The sequence below is a fragment of the Podarcis raffonei genome, chromosome 12 (genome assembly GCF_027172205.1).
Source record: "Podarcis raffonei isolate rPodRaf1 chromosome 12, rPodRaf1.pri, whole genome shotgun sequence".
Lineage (NCBI taxonomy): Eukaryota > Metazoa > Chordata > Lepidosauria > Squamata > Lacertidae > Podarcis > Podarcis raffonei.
In genome coordinates, this window is record NC_070613.1 from 6,357,140 (window position 1) to 6,375,381 (window position 18,242).

At 47.5% G+C, this 18,242-nt stretch overlaps 1 protein-coding gene across 2 annotated transcripts in view; it reads left to right on the plus strand.

Moving 5' to 3' along the window:
• GJC2 (gap junction protein gamma 2) overlaps positions 1-18,242 on the plus strand; it is an 87,450-nt gene that overhangs the window by 26,355 nt on the left and 42,853 nt on the right. Inside the window, exon 3 of one of the 2 annotated variants that reach the window (XM_053409909.1) lies at positions 3,153-3,249. The gene's annotated coding sequence lies outside the window, so the exon portion shown is untranslated. Of the gene's footprint in view, positions 1-3,152; positions 3,250-9,474; positions 9,661-18,242 lie in introns of those variants that run through there. The other variant, XM_053409911.1, reaches the window with a different exon arrangement.

The window sequence follows — 18,242 nt, forward strand, 5'->3', positions numbered from 1 at the left end:
GTATGGCTGTACAAGTATGTATTATATCCGGGGGAATTGCTTCGCAGAAAATGTGCCACAGGTGGAAGAGAGGCTCTGAAGTGGTTCTCTGAAGGGGGGTGGGGCAGCAGGGATGCAAAACCTGTAGCTATCCAGATAACAACAACAACAACAACAACAACAACAACAACAACAACAACAACAACTGTTTTGTACTGAGTTGAATAGGATCCAAACTGCAGCAGTCTGATTGGTCCTAGAACAATAGGATCAAAAATGCAGCAGTCTGATTGGTCCTAGAACAATGCAGCAGTATGATTATCGGCAGGAGCCACCCAATCCAGCTCCAGATAGAAGTGAATCCATAACCTGATTGGCCTACAGGACAATGCCGGAATTAGCCAATCACGTACAGCCCATTGTGTAAATAATGTACCGTATTTTTCGCTCTATAACACGCACCTGACCATAACACGCACGTAGTTTTTAGAGGAGGAAAACAAGAAAAAAATATTCTAAACGAAACAGTGGATGTATGATTTTTGTGGTTCATGCTGTGGCCACAGACATGTGATCTGACGGTGAGTTTGGGGTAGCCCAATGCAAAAATCCTGAGGATCCATGTGGATCCATGCTTTATAACCACGTTTTTGCGCCATTGCGGCCCCATGAAACAGTGGGTGCATGTGTTTTTTGGTGCAGGCTGTAGCCATGGATATGCTATGTGATCTGATGGTGAATTTGGGGTGACCTAGTGCAAAAATCCTGAGGATCCATGTGGATCCGTGCTTTGTAGCCGCGTTTTAAGTGGGGAGGGAAGGAAAAGAACTCAAGGGACAAGGAGCACGCGTGGGGTGTGTGGAGAAGGATGCTGCTAATAATGCAGGAGAGGCTCCTCTCCGGCTTTGCTCCTTTAGAACAAGCAGGCTCTGCGTCTCTCCCTCCTCCCCGGCAAGGAAACCATGATAGTAACCACTCTGAGACAAATCAAGAAAAATTGCGACCAACACTCTCCCCCAACAAGCACAGTGAGGTCAAAACACACACACACGCAGAGAGAGAACTGGCCCTAAAGTCGCAGGGCGCTGGAAGTCGCAGGGGCGCTGGGGGAGTGAACGGAAGCAAGAGAAGGAGAAGGAGCCCTCTCTCACACACAGACACACAGAGTGTCGATTCTAAAGTCGCAGGGGCTCAGGGAGAGTGAACGGAAGCAAGAGAAGGAGAAGGAGCCCTCACACACAGAGAGACACACAGAGTGTCGATTCTAAAGTTGCAGGGGCGCAGGGAGAGTGAACGGAAGCAAGAGAAGGAGAAGGAGCCCTCTCACACACACACAGACACACACACAGAGTGTCGATTCTAAAGTCGGAGGGAGAGCGCAAGGGCGCAGGGAGAGTGAACGGGAAGCAGGAGGAGGAGAATGATAGCTCAAGCACACACACACACAGTCCCTACAGTGGCTAATCCAAAATCGGACAGCAAAAAACTGCAGGCAGGGACAGAGAGCATGGGGTTGTTTTAAAGCAGCCAACCCCGCTCTGCTTCTCTCCCTCCTCCCTGATAGGAGCCGCTTACACCCGCTTTGCTGTTTCAAAGCGAGCCACGGACTGCTCACAACTGCAGCAGATTCCCCCGCCATCTGTAGGCATTCGCTCCATAACACGCACAGACATTTCCCCTTACTTTCTAGGAGGAAAAATCTGCGTGTTATGGAGCGAAATTTACGGTATATAAAGCAGATACTTTGAGGGGACTATCATTCCCTCCTCACCACTATGAGCTGAATAAAAACAACAACAACAATAATATATTATTTATACCCCACCCATCTGGCAAGGCCTTCCTAGCCACTCTGGGCGGCTCCCAACAAAATTAAAAGCAGAATAAAACACCAGGCATTAAACACTTCCCTAAACAGGACTGCCTTCAGATATCTTCTAAAAGTTGGAGAGTTGTTTATTTCCTTGACATCTGATGGGAGGGCGTTCCACAGGGCGGGCGCCACCACCGAGAAGGCCCCCTGCCTGGTTCCCTGTAACCTCACTTCTCACAGGGAGGGAACTGCCAGAAGGGCCTCGGAGCTGGACCTCAGTGTCTGGGATGGATGATGGGGGTGGAGACGCTCCTTCAGGTATATTGGGCCGAGGCCGTTTAGGGCTTTAAAGTTCAGCACCAACACTTTGAATTGTGTTCGGAAACATACTGGGAGCCAATGTAGGTCTTTCAGGACTGGTGTTATATGGTCTTGGCGGCCACTCCAAGTCACCAGTCTAGCTGCTGCATTCTGGATTACCATATTTTTCCGACTATAAGATTCCCCCATGTATAAGACACCCCTTATTTTTGCGGCAACAACCAATCGCCAGTCTACCCTTGGCACTATCCATGTATAAGACACCCCCTAATTTTTGACATTATCTTTTAGGAAAGAAACCTAGTCTTACACAGGGAAAAATACGGTAGTTGTAGTTTCTGAGTCACCTTCAAAGGTAGCCCCACGCAGAGCGCATTGCAGTAGTCCAAGCAGGAGATAACTAGAGCATGCACCACTCTGGCGAGGCAGTCTACCGGCAGGTAGGGTCTCTAATTCCCATCATCCCCAACCAGCAGATCCAGTGCGTCAGGAATGATGGGTGTTGCAGTCCAACGAAATCTGGAGAGTGCTGGATTCTATACCTTACAGTGTTTCTCAACCTGTGAGTCCCCAGATGTTGTTGGACTACATCTCCCATCATCCCTAGCCAGCTTGACCAGTGGTTGAGAACCGCCGTGGCTTACGTTCTCGTCTGCCTTTACGGCACTGTGCTGCTTTCTTCTCCCCTTATGCGCTACACATGGCTAGGGCTTCGTCATCTCATACTCTGGACTAGACTTGCGTCATACTTTTTCTGAAAAGTTGGCTGTTCCCCTTCCCGAAAGCTTTGTTGAAGCACCGCCATGCCCCCACGAAGGCGACCCGTTTCCGAAGCGAGGCGCGAATCGGCGTAACGGCGGGATCCCAGAACTACTGAGTGCGGTTCCGTGCGCACGAGCCTTGGCTGCCCTGCAACAATGGGGCCCTTTCAAAGAGGGCTGTGGAACGATGCCGCGTTGTGCTTGGTGGCGCGAGCCTGCTGATACCCTTCTCAGATAATGAGGGATTGTTTTTCCTTTTCTCTTCTCTTTTGTGTCAGAGGTGAAAGCGGTGAAGCTGTGCTGCACGAACCCTCTGTGGGGAAAAAGAAGGAAGATTCGCAGCTAAGAACCACCCATTTTTCCTGTCTGTGAAAGGTATGGAATGTTTCTTAATAATGGAAGATTCCTTGTGTCTGCTGGGTTGCAAAGAAGCCTTATTTTGCAGCTAGGAGATCCACTGTGCTGTTGTTTCGTACTTGTCACGTTACTTTTTCATATATATATGTATTTTTAAAACCCTTATCATTTTCCAGTTAACAATAATGACATATGAACTCCCAAACCACCTTGGGAGAAATTAGGATTTGTGTAACAAATATGCCACCCACTTTATTAACACGTCGAAGTCCCGTTTATTCTGGGCAACTTGGCATCATCCTGCGCATACTTTCCCCCTCCTGATCTTTCAGCCAGGCCTTCTCATGTGCACCTTACAAAGGCAGAAGAGCTGGCAACTTTTGACGCCGTGTTTATTCAAAGCGGCGCTTAGCTCCGAATCTTTGCATGCATCCTTCGTGGATGTTTTGATGTGCTGTCAAGCTGTCCTGAGCCTGGACTTTCTCTTGTGTTGTCTTTAATGGGCGCTGCACCAACAACTGCTGGTCCTCGCAGGCGTTGCTTCTTATCAGGAAAGGAAAATCAGGAGCCGGTCAGATTCTGTGCCTTTTCAGTTTGCAGATTCTGTGCCTTTCCAGTTGCAATTGGAGGTTCTTTCTTTTTAGCTCCTGTTGATTTTAATCATGCTTCAAATGTCTTTAAATACTTGTTTTTAACCGATTTATCAATAATCTTAATGTTTTGGTTTATATTTTTGCAACCCACTGAGAGCTTTCCTTGCAATCAAGTGGTATTGAAATTTTGTTAACTGTATAGAACAAATGGGACGCGGGTGGCGCTGTGGGTAAAAGCCTCAGCGCCTAGGGCTTGCCGATCGAAAGGTCGGCGGTTCGAATCCCCGCGGCGGGGTGCGCTCCCGTTGCTCGATCCCAGCGCCTGCCAACCTAGCAGTTTGAAAGCACCCCCGGGTGCAAGTAGATAAATAGGGACCGCTGACTAGCGGGAAGGTAAACGGCGTTTCCGTGTGTGGCTCTGGCTCGCCAGAGCAGCTTCGTCACGCTGGCCACGTGACCCGGAAGTGTCTCCGGACAGCGCTGGCCCCCGGCCTCTTGAGTGAGATGGGCGCACAACCCTAGAGTCTGTCAAGACTGGCCTGTACGGGCAGGGGTACCTTTACCTTTACCTTATAGAACAAATACACCTGTTCTCAGATCTTCCATCTTTATGTTGCTGTGTCAACAGCCGCTTTGCTTCTTATCCAAAAAGGAAAGTTAGGAACCAGTCAAGAGTCAGTGTGGTGTAGTGATGAGAGCAGCCATGGGCAAACTCGGCCCTCCAGATGTTTTTGGGACTACAACTCCCATGATCCCTAGCTAACAGGACCAGTGGTCAGGGATGATGGGAATTGTAGTCCCAAAACATCTGGAGGGCCAAGTTTGGTCATGCCTGGATTAGAGTATAGGACTAGGGACTCAGCTATACAGCTGCAAATAAAACGTTTTAAGTGTGTTGTAAAGTGCAATAAACAAATATGACACTAGATGGCGACAGTGAGCTATGGCCATTTCAATGTATTATTTTTTAAAAAAAGCATTTCCACAGCATTTTTTATATGTGTGTAGATTCTGCCTAGGATCTAGGAGACAGACCAGCATTCAAATCCCCACTCAATCATGAAGCTGTTTTGGTGATCCTGGGCCTATATCACAAGGTTGGTGTGAAGATAATTTGAAGAGGGGCAGCTCTGTGGAGGTTTCCTTAGGCACCCTGGAGGAAGATGGAATGTAAATTAAACAAACAAACAAACAAACAAACAAACACACCCCTTTAATTTACGCTCAGGCTGAATTTGGAGGTTTAGTTGAGTGAGGTAACAGTTGGGATTTGGTTAATATCGGTGGTTTTCCTTTCCTAGTGCAAGAACTGCACTTTTACTGTGGCAGAAAAGGCTTCCTGAACAGGCGTGTGGTTTGAGAAATGTTGTTGTATCTGCCAATAAACACATAAATAAAAATCAGTGGCTGGGTTTGCCAGATGTTGTAAGGTCTGCAGATGTGGATAATCTTTACTGGGTGACGGGCGACAGTGGTTTACACCCCTGTTGCAGGAACATAATTTCTACTCTTGCATATAAGTGTCTCAAACGTATGATGCCAGTGTGTGGGAACATAGAGGTACCTATGGAAATAAAAGAACCAGTTTTGCACCCCCCCAAGTGAACTGGGAATCAGGCCTGAATAAGGATATCAGGAATTGCATTTTTCTTTTCTTTTTACCTCTGGCCTTCTTAACCAGAAGCAATGGAATCTTTGCATCATTTATTTACACAACCTCGTTTTCCTTCTCATTCCCTGGCTTTTCCTCCCCAAAGCTGTGAAGAACTTAGCAATTGCAACATCGGCTGAGTCTCAACAGGGCAGATAGCGTGGGAGAAATCAGAAGAATCACTCTGTCTGCTTCTCAGAAACTGCAGTCGGGATGACAAACTGTTTCGCTGCACCATGATTGGCGGTGGTAATGATCCCAGAGAAGAGAGGGTTGGGTATCATCTCTCTAAGGTCCTCCCTCTTCAAAAGTGCATGTCAGGGGTCCCTAATGTGGCATCTGTGGGTGCAATGACTCATATAAAGTTTTCCCTTGTTGTTGTTGTTCAGTCATTTAGTCGTGTCTGACTCTTTGTGACCCCCTTGACCAGAGCACGCCAGGCACTCCTGTCTTCCACTGCCTCCCGCAGTTTGGTCAAACGCATGCTGGTAGCTTCAAGAACACTACCCAACCATCTCGTCCTCTGTCGTCCCCTTCTCCTTGTGCCCTCCATCTTTCCCAACACCAGGGTCTTTTCTAGGGAGTCTTCTCTTCTCATGAGGTAGCCAAAGTATTGGAGCCTCAGCTTCACGATCTGTCCTTCCAGTGAGCTCTCAGGGCTGATTTCCCTCAGAATGGATAGGTTTGATCTTCTTGCAGTCCATGGGACTCTCAAGAGTTTCCTCCAGCATCAGAATTCAAAAGCATCAATTCTTCGGCGATCAGCCTTCTTTGTGGTCCAGCTCTCACTTCCATACATCACTACTGGGAAAACCATAGCTTGAACTATACGGACCTTTGTTGGCAAGGTGATGTCTCTGCTTTTTAAGATGCTGTCTAGGGTAAAAAGGTAAAGGTAAAGGGCCCCCTGACCATTAGGTCCAGTTGTGGCCGACTCTGGGGTTGCGGCGCTCATCTCGCTTTATTGGCCAAGGGAGCCGGCATACAGCTTCCGAGTCATGTGGCCAGCATGACTAAGCCACTTCTGGTGAACCAGAGCAGCGTATGGAAACGCCGTTTAGCTTTCTGACCGGCAAGTCCTAGGTTCCGTGGTATAACCCACAGTGCCACCCGCGTCCCTAGCTGTCTAGGGTAGCTTTCTCCAAATATACACGGTCACAGGTAGTTTTGCCTGATATACAAATTTTTGCATAGCAATTCCCCACGATTTCCATATGTTATTTTCACGAGCGTATGCATTTTATGTACACTTTCAGCAAGCATAATGCATTTTTGTAAACATTGTTTGTTTGGAGAACTGCGTCGCAAAATTCGGAGAGGTGTGAATTTTGAAGGATGGCTGTTGCACTTTTCACATTCTTCCAGAAAACATGAACAAGGTAGGCTTACCTTTAAACATAAGCTGAATAATATGACTCACCCATCCCTCTGTGGAGCAGGTCACACCTCACAGTGACTGCAGTGGCACTGCCATTTTGTTGTAGGCAACAGAGACTGCCGCATGGAGCAATTTAAGACTGCGCCATTAGTTTCTCAACTGAGGAGAGTTGAACGTGGAGGCCTTTTGACAGCAGCTGTGTGACAGACTCTAGCTGCTTCCTCACCCCTGTCCCAGAGCACAAACCCAAACTTTTACATAGTAACGAAACAACATCCTGGCAGGTTTGTTGTTGTTGTGGTTTTAAATCCTCTCAGAGTTTGGAATCCATTGCACAGGGAGATATCACAGCTGGGAAGAACTAAACAGGTCCAGAGAACTTAGAAGCTGAATTGCTAAAAGCAGAAGCAAGCGCATAGAGAATAGGCAGGGCCACTTCAGCTGAGTGTTGCATGTCTCGCATCTTTGTATGGTGGAACCTCGGTTCTCGAACGTCTCCGTTGACGAATGTTTCAGAACCCAAATGCCAAAAACCCGGAAGTAAATGCTTCCATTTTTGAATGTGCCTCAGAAGTCAAACGGTTTCTGAAGTGCCGTTTTCATTTTCTCAATTGAACTTGCCAACAGTCCTTTGTGCCTCAGTTTTCAAACGTTTTGGAAGTCGAACGGTCTTCCGGAACAGATTACGTTCGAAAACTGAGGTCCCACTGTAATGGCTAGCCGGAATGATGGTTGCTGATGGTTTTCGTTGGGAAAGGCACCCTTATTAGGGGAAATTGCTTTCAAAAATGTCTGCATTGCTCAAGCAGGCATGCAAAAAATGTTGTTAGGAGAAATTTGCACTGACAAATATTCATGAGAATTTTTTCTTTTTTGTATATATAAAAAAGCAAATTGCTGCAGAAATGTGGAGAACAGAATTTAAGTTTGGAAAAGTGAGAAACCAAGAGAACTAGAATTGACAGATCCGTCCATGGCTACCTCCACAAGGCGGTTGTGATGTGAAGAGAGCAATATGTGTGTGTTTTCTTTACTTGCAAAAATCTTTGTTATCAAGAAAGACGAATGCTAAAAATGCAAAAGGTACCACAGAAAACTACAATTCAATATAAATTATTAGTGAGCTTGTCATGGATAAGTCTCTGATCAATTTCCAAGGAACTTGAATGTTTGGAAATGGTTGAATCCGTGACTAAAGCTTTGCACTTAAAGCCGAGAGAACCATCTAATCTCCCCTCTGATGTGAAGCTCCTTGAGTTACCAATAGCCCAATTGCTACCTCTTGGGGATCATCCATACTGTTGTCCAATGTGGATATTAGTCCTTTTTTAAAATATAATTTTTATTATTTTCTTTAATAAAAACAAAACACATATAATATAACAATATTACAATAACAAATCAATCGCATTTGCTCCGCTAAGCTCATGACTTCCCTCCCTAGAACAATAGGATTCAGAATGCAGCGGTCTGATTGGTCCTAGAACAATAGGATCCAGAATGCAGCAGTCTGATTGGTCCTAGAACAATAGGATTCAGAATGCAACAGTCTGATTGGTCCTAGAACAACAGGATCCAGAATGCAGCAGTCTGATTGGTCCACAGGAGCCATCCAATCCAGCTCCAGGTGGAAGTGAATCCGCAACCTGATTGGCTACAGGAGAATTAGCCAATCACGTGGGGCCCATTGTGTAAATAATGTATATACAGCAGACATTCTGGGGGAACTTCCATTCCTCCTCACCACTATGAGCTGAATAAAGAGCATGAAATCCACTCTCGACTCCAAGTATATTTCAGGTTCTTACAACACTATGGGACTTTGACATAGTGTGTGTGTATGTGTGTGTGTGTGTGTGTGTGTGTGTGTGTACATATACACATAAGAGCCTGCTGGACCAAACCAGGGACTCATCTAGTACAGCATCCTGGTCTCACAGGGGCCAACCAGACGCCTGTGGGAAAACCACAAGCAGGATTCGAACACAAGGGCCTGTTCTCTATTCTCCGGTGGTTTTCAGCAACTAGTACTCAGAAGCATTGCTGCCTTTGACTGCATAGCCATCGTAGCTAGTAGATAGCCTTCTCCTCCATGAACATGACCAGTCCTCTTTCAACGCCTTCCAAGTCATTGGCCATGACTGCTTCCAGTGAGAGGGAGTTCCACAGTCTAACTACGCGCCATGTGAAGAAGTACTTTCTTTCACCTGTCCTGAATCTTCCAACATCCAGCTTCGTTTGACATTCTAGCGTTTTGAGAAGAGGAAAGCTTTCTTTATGCCGTGCATGATTCTATAAACTTCCATCAACTTGTCTTGTCTCTGAAAAGTTCCAAACGTTGCAGCCTTTGAGGCATACAAATGCACACTCCTGCCTGTGCATTTGTGTGAAGGAAGCAGAGCAGGAGAAAACGTGCAGCCCATTTGTGTCTTGAGTCGGTCTCGCAGTCTCAACTTCCTATTGGAGGGAGCCAAACATCCCCTCTCCCTCTCCTATCCCATCCCAGCTCACTCACTCAGGAAGCCAAACTTTGCTGCCAGACTCTCCAAGACGTCTGTAGCAGGAAGGGAGATTGGTTTGAAGGGGGTGGGGTGGGAGGGGAGGACGGGGAGCAAGCCGGGAGCTCAGAGGTCTGCTCTGACTGCGCGCTCTTGTCAAAAGTCTTCTGGACAGCAGAGACCCTCTGTGCCAAAAGGAAACGGAGTTTGAACCCAGGAGAGGCTGCCGTTTGGAGACTGGAACTTATTTCACAAGCTCCGGAAAGACGATGGGACGCTTTTGCAAAGGGATAAGGCCAGGAATTCCTAGTATGTCTGTTTTCTTCCTCTTCTTGCATTTCTAAGCTGCTTAAATGTTGCTACTGCTTCCCTCTCAGAATGCTTTGCAAATAACCAGCGTACCTCGGAATCTTGTTTGCAAATTTGATAATTCCTCTTCCTTTTTAAACTTCGGTCTTGAGATGGGGGTAGCGTTTGAGATTAAGAGGCAAGCTGCGTCAGACCCAATCCTAAAATGTGTGCTTGCATGCAAGAGGATGAACTATGCTTTGTAAGGGTCAATTATGCCACTTAGCCGACTTTGACTTTACGCCATGCAGCCAGGGTGCGGTAGAGTCAAGGTCCCTTAGTGCAGATTCACTCCGTCGCCTTAATATCCCTGAAGTCCTCAGTCGTACGTGCAAACTAAAGGCAGAGCAACTTGGAGGCTGCTCTTGTATCACCGTGCAAATTTATGGGTGAAGCAAGGTTTCTCTTAACTGTGTGAGCAGGAAATGTCATTGCTTTGGTTTAAATGACAGGAAGAGGGTGTGGGTGTGTTTGTGCCATTTAAGAGTGAGAAAGAGAACTGAAGATACCCCTCTTTATCCTGGGCACTTGAGGTGTCTATTTTTTTTAGCACCCACCTTATTTCTGTGATGTTGTAGTTTAGTTGTTTAGTCGTGTCCGACTCTTCGTGACCCCCTGGACCAGAGCACGCCAGGCACTCCTGTCTTCCACTGCCTCCCGCAGTTTGGTCAAACTCATGCTGGTAGCTTAGAGAACACTGTCCAACCATCTTGTCCTCTGTCGCCCCCTTCTCCTTGTGCCGTCCATCTTTCCCAACCTCAGGGTCTTTTCCAGGGAGTCTTCTCTTCTCATGAGGTGGCCAAAGTCTTGGAGCTTCAGCTTCACGATCTGTCCTTCCAGTGAGCACTCAGGGCTGATTTCCTTCAGAATGGATAGATTTGATCTTCTTGCAGTCCAGGGGACTCTCAAGAGTCTCCTCCAGCACCAGAATTCAAAAGCATCAATTCTTCGGCGATCAGCCTTCTTTATGGTCCAGCTCTCACTTCCATACATCACTACTGGGAAAACCATGGCTTTAACTATATGGACCTTTGTTGGCAAGGTGATGTCTCTGCTTTTTAAGATGCTGTCTAGGTTTGTAATTGCATTTCTGTGATAGTAAGTTGCTTTAAACTGTCTTTAGCATCGTGTTTTAATGTTTTAGCCCACCACGGGACCTTAGATTGATGGGCAGGCGAATAATGATGATGATAATAATAATAATAATACACAGCTGGACCTGGAATAGCTCAGTTGGAAGAGCATGGATCTCATCTCAAGGTCGTGGGTTCGAATCCCACATTGGGCAAAAGATTCCTGCATTGCAGGGAGTTGGACTAGATGATGCTTGCGGCCCCTTCCAATTCTATTATTTTTCACACCCCACACATGGGTAGTTCTTTTCTGCCCTAGACACTGCGATGAAGTTGATTGGGATTGAACAAATGTGGTTTTCTAACAGATTTTCTTATTTCTTTTTGTACCAGCCCTGTGGGCAAAATAGCAAGCTTTAGATGGTACCTTGGGACATCAGAAATGGCTTCATTCAGAGCCGGGTCACTAGTGCATCTAGCTCAGTATTGTTTACACTGACTGGCAGCTGTTCTCCAGAGCAGGGGGCATTCCCAGCCTTCCTTGGAGGAGCCTGGGATTGTACCTGGGACCTCCTGGACGCAAGGCAGTCCTTGCCTCCCTTCCCCTTAACCAGGTAGGAAGAAAGCAGGGATGATGCTCGTTTTACAGGTGTCCGGTACCCGGCCCACCTCTGGAGCTTCACAGGTACTCAGCAGTGCAGTGTTCTCAAGGCTGTGCAAATGCAAGTATTTCTGTGCCTCCAGTAATAATAATAATAATTTATTATTTATACCCCACCCATCTGGCTGAGTTTCCCCAGCCACTCTGGGCGGCTCCCAATCAAGTGTTAAAAACAGTACAGCGTTAAATATTAAAAACTTCCCTGAACAGGGCTGCCTTCAGATGTCTTTTAAAGATAGGATAGCTGCTTATTTCCTTCACATCTGAAGGGAGGGTGTTCCACAGGGTGGGCGCCACTACCAAGAAGGCCCTCTGCCTAGTTCCCTCACTTCTCGCAATGAGGGAACCGCCAGAAGGCCCTTGGTGCTGGACCTCAGTGTCTGGGCAGAACGATGGGGGTGGAGACGCTCCTTCAGGTATACAGGACCGAGGCCGTTTAGGGCTTGAAAGGTCAGCACCAACACTTTGAATTGTGCTCGGAAACTTACTGGGAGCCAATGCAGTTCTCTCAGAACAGGTGTTATATGGTCCTGATGGCCACTCCCAGTCACCAGTCTAGCTGCTGCATTCTAGATTAATTGCAGTTTCCGGGTCACCTTCAAAGATAGCCCCACGTAGAGCACGTTGCAGTAGTCCAAGTGACATCTCAAGAGCTTGATCATACGGGGAGAGGCCGTAGCTTAGATGCAAAGCATGACTTGCATGCAGAAGGTCCCAGGCGTTTGGTGTTTGCCAAGGAAAGAATCTCCTTGATTTACAGCTGGAAAGGAACATTTGGCTCCTCATGACCCTGTTAAAATGACAAGAGGGGAGGGAAACGGATAGCTCAGGGCGGCCTGTCAAACAGACTGCCCGTGAGATGGCTGAAGAGGAGGAATTGAAGTGGTTCTGAGAGGCCTCGATGTAGCAGAGTTGCATCTGGAAGCTGTTAAGCTCCTCAAAGGACTCCACCCCACCTCTGAACTGGCGATGGGTCTGGAAAAGGGTAGGCCTTGCAGCAGATCTGCCAGCGTGCTGGTGTGTGCAGACCAGTTTTTAAGTGGAGTTAAAGAGGTGCAACGATGAAGGCATTCATTTATTTTGTCCCTGCCCAGGAAAACCAATTTGCTGGACTACAGTTCCCATCATCCATGACCATGCTGCCTGGGGCTGATGATGGGAGTTGTAGTCCAATAACTTTCTGGAGGACTACGGGCCAACCAGCCCTGGAGTTCAAATTCCCACCCAGCATGGACAGTGGTCGGGGGAAACAAATTTATTTATTACAGCATAACCTTTCATGGATTACGGCATCAACTTTCACCGCAATAAATTTGCCCACGGGGTCCCATTCCCCTGCTGAAATTAGGCACATTTGTACAAAATGTGTATTTGGCGAAAGTGTGCATGAAATTGCATATATTAGTGAAAAATTGCATACAGAAATGCATTACATTGGGGGGGTTGCTTTCAAAAGTGTGTATGTTAGGCAAAACTGCATACCAGTTTGTGTATATTAGGGGGGGAAATATGCAGATGGGTTTTCATGAGCCCTTGTTTAAAAAAACACACCACAAAGTGATAAAGAAATGTAACAAACTGAATTGAAGGTTGTACAAAGGAGAGACTGGGAAAATGAGCAAATTTGTACACCCCCTCCGTACTGTGGCCTTATTGGAAACCATTGCTCAGTGGGAGAGCAATCGCCTGCGGGAGTTCCCAGGTTGACTCCCTGGTGTCTCCTGTTATGGAAAAGGGGTCTCAGGTACCAGGTGATGTGAAAGAGGTCTTTCTCCTTCAGCCTTTGGAGACCTTCAGCATTATCAGAGTAGACAACACCATACTAGTTGGACAGCCTGACCAATGTAAAATAAAAATAGCCAGTGCAGTGCCCTTGATGTTGTTGGGCTGCAACTCATATTGTCTATAAGATGTCACATGACTCTTTGCTGTGGATTTTTGCCAATGTCATACTGTTCTTATGTTATATCAATGGTGTGGCCACCATTTGAGATATTACTGCGCATGTCCTGTTCTGAGCCAGTACTGTCCCCCCCAAAAAAACTTCTTTTTAAGCACCACTAGGGGGAGCACCCCTCTTCTCTTAACGGCATAGCTGCCCAGGGAACCAGAGCATTCCTTGGTCAAAGGAAAATCTGATTCTGCAAGTGACTCAAATGGAAACTATGGCAGTGAATCAAAATCGCGCAGAATTGGAGTGAGTCATACAAATTGAATGGGGGGGGGGACTTGGATCTCTGCAAGGCATACTTATCTTAAGAGAACCCCATCTTTATTCTCAGAGGTCCTCCCAACATCATTATTATTGCGTTTTTATGATTATTTGTGCTCAGGTTGGTGTCAGGGCAGTTCTAAACGATTTCAATACTGTTTGCAAATCATTTTGAATTGGTACATGTGACGTCGTGGTTAGAGTGGACAGCTAGACCCTGGGAGACCAGAGTTCAAGTCAGCAGCTAAATCCGGCGTTTTCGTTTCCACTAATTGAAGCCAGAGTTCGACTGACTTGAACTGCAGCTTTAAAGTGCTGGATCATGTCCTAAACTTGCAAAGGAGGGAGGTCAGAGAATGTGGTGTCGTGAGGAGCTGTTAGGTCGCTGTGCTAAATGAAGGGCTTGCTCTACAAAGAACTCATCCATCCTTAAGCTTTCTCATCTCCCATTTTTAACCCCAGTCTGCATTTCGTTAATGTGCCATGCTCTCTCTCTCTCTCTTAACTGATGGCTTTTAAAATTGTAATTTGTTCTAACGCCCTTACAAAATAAATGAATAAAACTGCAGCCCACATTGCGTGGGCATTGTGCCCTGAAAGGCGGATTAGAAATCTGTTTAAATAAAATAATAAGAATACGGAGAAAAACCTTGCCTAGAACCTTGAGGACTTGAAAACTGCCCTTTTAAAATTAAAACGAAAAATGAAAACAGGGTCTCTCATGTTTCTGCTTAGAGAATAGCTCCTGCATTTGAAGCTAAGCCCCTGACACAAGGCGTTGTTGAAATTGACTTCAATGCTTTTAGGTCACCCAAAAGCAGTTTATCAAATATATGCTTTTGTTCATGACGATGAGTTGCACTATCCATTTAAAGCACTGTTATACCACTTTAAACAGTCCCAGCTCCCCTACAAAAATTGTTGTTGTTGTTGTTGTTTAGTCGTTTAGTCGTGTCCGACTCTTCGTGACCCCATGGACCAGAGCACGCCAGGCACCTCTGTCCTCCACTATCTCCCGCAGTTTGGTCAGACTCATGCTGGTAACCTCGAAAACACTATCCAACCATCTCGTCCTCTGTCGCCCCCTTCTCCTTGTGCCCTCCATCTTTCCCAGCATCAGTGTCTTCTCCAGGGAGTCTTCTCTTCTCATGAGGTGGCCAAAGTACTGGAGCCTCAGCTTCACGATCTGTCCTTCCAGTGAGCACTCAGGGCTGATTTCCTTAAGAATGGATGCGTTTGATCTTCTTGCAGTCCATGGGACTCTCAAGAGTCTCCTCCAGCACCAGAATTCAAAAGCATCAATTCTTCGGTGATCAGCCTTCTTTATGGTCCAGCTCTCACTTCCATACATCACTACTGGGAAAACCATAGCTTTTACTATATGGACCTTTGTTGGCAAGGTGACGTCTTTACTTCTCAAGATGCTGTCTAGGCCTGTCATTGCCCTTCTCCCAAGAAGCAGGCGTCTTTTAATTTCGTGGCTGCTGTCACCATCTGCAGTGATCATGGAGCCCAAGAAAGTAAAATCTCTCACTGCCTCCATTTCTTCCCCTTCTATTTGCCAGGAAAAAATAATAAATCCTGGGAACTGTAGTTTGTTAAGGCTGCTGAGATTTGTTACCTCTCAGAGCTACAGTTCCCAGCACCCTTAACAAACCAAAGTTCCCAAGGTTCTTGTTTGGTGGGGAAGCCATGACTGCTAAAGCACTATAAATGTATAGTGCAGATGTCAAGCATGTTTCAGTGGCTTTCTAAAGATCACACCCAGTTGTAGAATGATGCTAGTGTGCTCTGTGCCACGCTAGGTTATGCTACTATACAGTGTCTTCCTGCATCTGTGCATGGTGTCTGGCCGGTGGAAGTGGCTCCTCTTTCTGAGCGCCTGCTGATCTGACTCCTGCCCAGAGAGCAATTTCAGCGGACCCCTTTTCTGATCTACTTTTATGGCTGCCGTCGTTCTTCCCGTGTAGGACAATGGAGCCGTTTGTTGTTCTGCCTAGTTATTTCCTCTGCGCTCTGCAGGGAGAAACCGTTAAGTCGTGCCCTCTTCAAGGGGGTGACAAATTTCAGCTTCCTTTGCAAGTAGGTGGACAGCCATGTATTCGCCTGTTTTGCTTGTCACATCTGTATTGGCCCAAGTGGCGCTCTTACATTCCTATAGCAAAGTGGCTTCATCCTGGCAAGCATCTGGACATGATGCTACCTGGAGGCAGCACAAAATCTCCTCCGAGCTTCCTGGAGGAGAATTGGGATGTCAGTGAAATGATAATCGCCAGCATGGAGGCCAGGGAGGCGTTTTGCATGTAGAAACCAGCCTGGTGTAAAGGTAAGGGACCCCTGACCATTAGGTCCAGTTGCGGACGACTCTGGGGTTGCGGCACTCATCTCGCTTTATTGGCCGAGGGAGCCGGCGTACAGCTTCCGGGTCATGTGGCCAGCATGACTAAGCCACTTCTGGCAAACCAGAGAAGCACATGGAAACGCCGTTTACCTTCCTGCCAGAGCAGTACCTATTTATCTACTTGCACTTTGACGTGCTTTTGAACTGCTAGGTTGGCAGGAACAGGGACCGAGCAACGGGAGCATACCCTGTCGCAGGGATTCAAACTGCCAACCTTCTGATCTGCAAGTCCTAGGCTCTGTGGTTTAACCCACAGCGCCACCCGCGTCTCTTGTGTACGAAGGCCAAATTTACATTGCTGCCCCACCTGCTCTGGCCTCTGGCCCCGCCCACCACTCGCAGAAGAGGACTGTTCGCCACCACTCTTCTATAGTAGGGTTACCCGACGTCCCCAGTTCCCGGGGACAGTCCTTGGTTTTGCAAATCTGTCCCTGGACAAATTCCGTCCCCAGAATGTCCCCGGATTTGCAAATCTGTCCCTGGGAAACGTGTCTGCGGCAGCCTCAGCAGCCTGGAGCCAGCCTGGTAGCACAGTTGGCTCTGGCTGGCTTCAGGTGCTGCTCGCTGCCACTGCCACTGCCAAAGGGGAACCGGGGACATCCGGCGGTACAGATCTCCTGTCCCCTTTTTTTTTGACAGATTGGGGGAGGCTCATGAGTCGTGAGAGGGTGGCCGTTGCCCAGGAGGGGCGCAAGGCGTGCAGTTTCTCTGCCAGGCAAGGTGCAAAGCCCTTCTTTCGCACCCTGTGAAACATAAATGCACAGAGTTTTTAAAAAAACTGGGCAACAGCTGCCCGTCCGCAACTCCTGAGCCTGCCCCTATCAGTCAAAACAAAGGGGCGAGGAGAGAGGATATCAGGGGAGGCTTGGGAGTCACGGGTGGGTGGCGCGCCATTGCCGTTTTTAAAAAAACCTCTGCACATTTATGTTTCACAGGGTGCAAAAGAAGGACTTTGCACCTTTATACACTGTGCATGTTTGCTTGGGCCCAGGGTCTTTTGCCTCACCATCCCCACTACTGACTCCCTGTTGCTACTCAGCTTCAAAAATAAAATAAAGTGTCCCTGGATTCATTGAAAAAAATTTGGTAACCGTATTAGGGATTCCCAGATCTGATCCTTATGCAACATGGGGGCTCACGGTCTCGAGCCAAGGTGGGCCATTGCAGTCCATTGACCTCATTCTGTGCACGATGCTCAGCGCATAATGAGCCAGGCCAGAGACTGTGACTTTATAAGACTAGAGGGGCAGGGGCTGACTTCTACTGAGCTGGTAGCTGCAGTGAATCCTGGGAGCTTCTCAGCCAAGGAAAGAGCAGAGAGTTACCGTATTTCCCACTCCATAAGACACACTTTTTTCTTCCTAAAAAGTAAGGGGAAATGTCTGTGCAAATGTGTGGTCCCTGGAGCCGAATTGCCCAGGGGTGAAAAGCAGATCATGCTTTTTTTTTTTTAAAGCAGGAACTGGGTGTTGAAAGGAAGCAGCTGATCAGCAAGCGATCGGGCAGGGAGATAAGGGACGCTACAGATAAAGGAGGCTGCCTGGGAGGGGGGAGGTAAAAGCCCATGGATCCTCAGGATTTTTGCATTGGGTCACCCCAAATTCACCATCTGATCACATAGCATTTCCATGGCTACAGCCTGCACCACAAAAATCATACATCCACTGTTTCGTTCAGAATATATTTTTTTTCTTGTTTTCCTCCTCTAAAAACTAGGTGCATCTTATGGGGCCAAAAATACGGTAACTCTTATTGCCGGAGATACTCACACTGTCTAGCATCTAGGCAGCTGTTCCCAACTGTGTGCTCTATGGAGCAATTGCAGCAACTGGGGACCACTCCCCCTCCACCAGTTTATGTACCTTCCCCTGACATAGCCAGAGACTATGCCTGAACGGAAGCTTCCTCTGCTCTTCCAACTTCACTTCTTTCCTGGTTCTGGGAGACAGTGGTGCAGGGAAGCGGAGGAAAGCACCTGGCCCATCGCTAGCCTCTCCTGCCTCTTCCTCCAGCTCTGGAGCTTCCCCTGCCTCCTGATTCTTGCCTCCTGGCTGGTACAGGTCCCCAGAAACCACTGCCCCCCCTCCCAAGTCAGACTCCAGCCTCCTTTCCCCTGGTCCACACTCCTCAGAGGCCTGCCAGTCCACACAGTGCCACCCTCTGGCTGTTTGCAGTAGTGTCGCTGAAGTACAACAG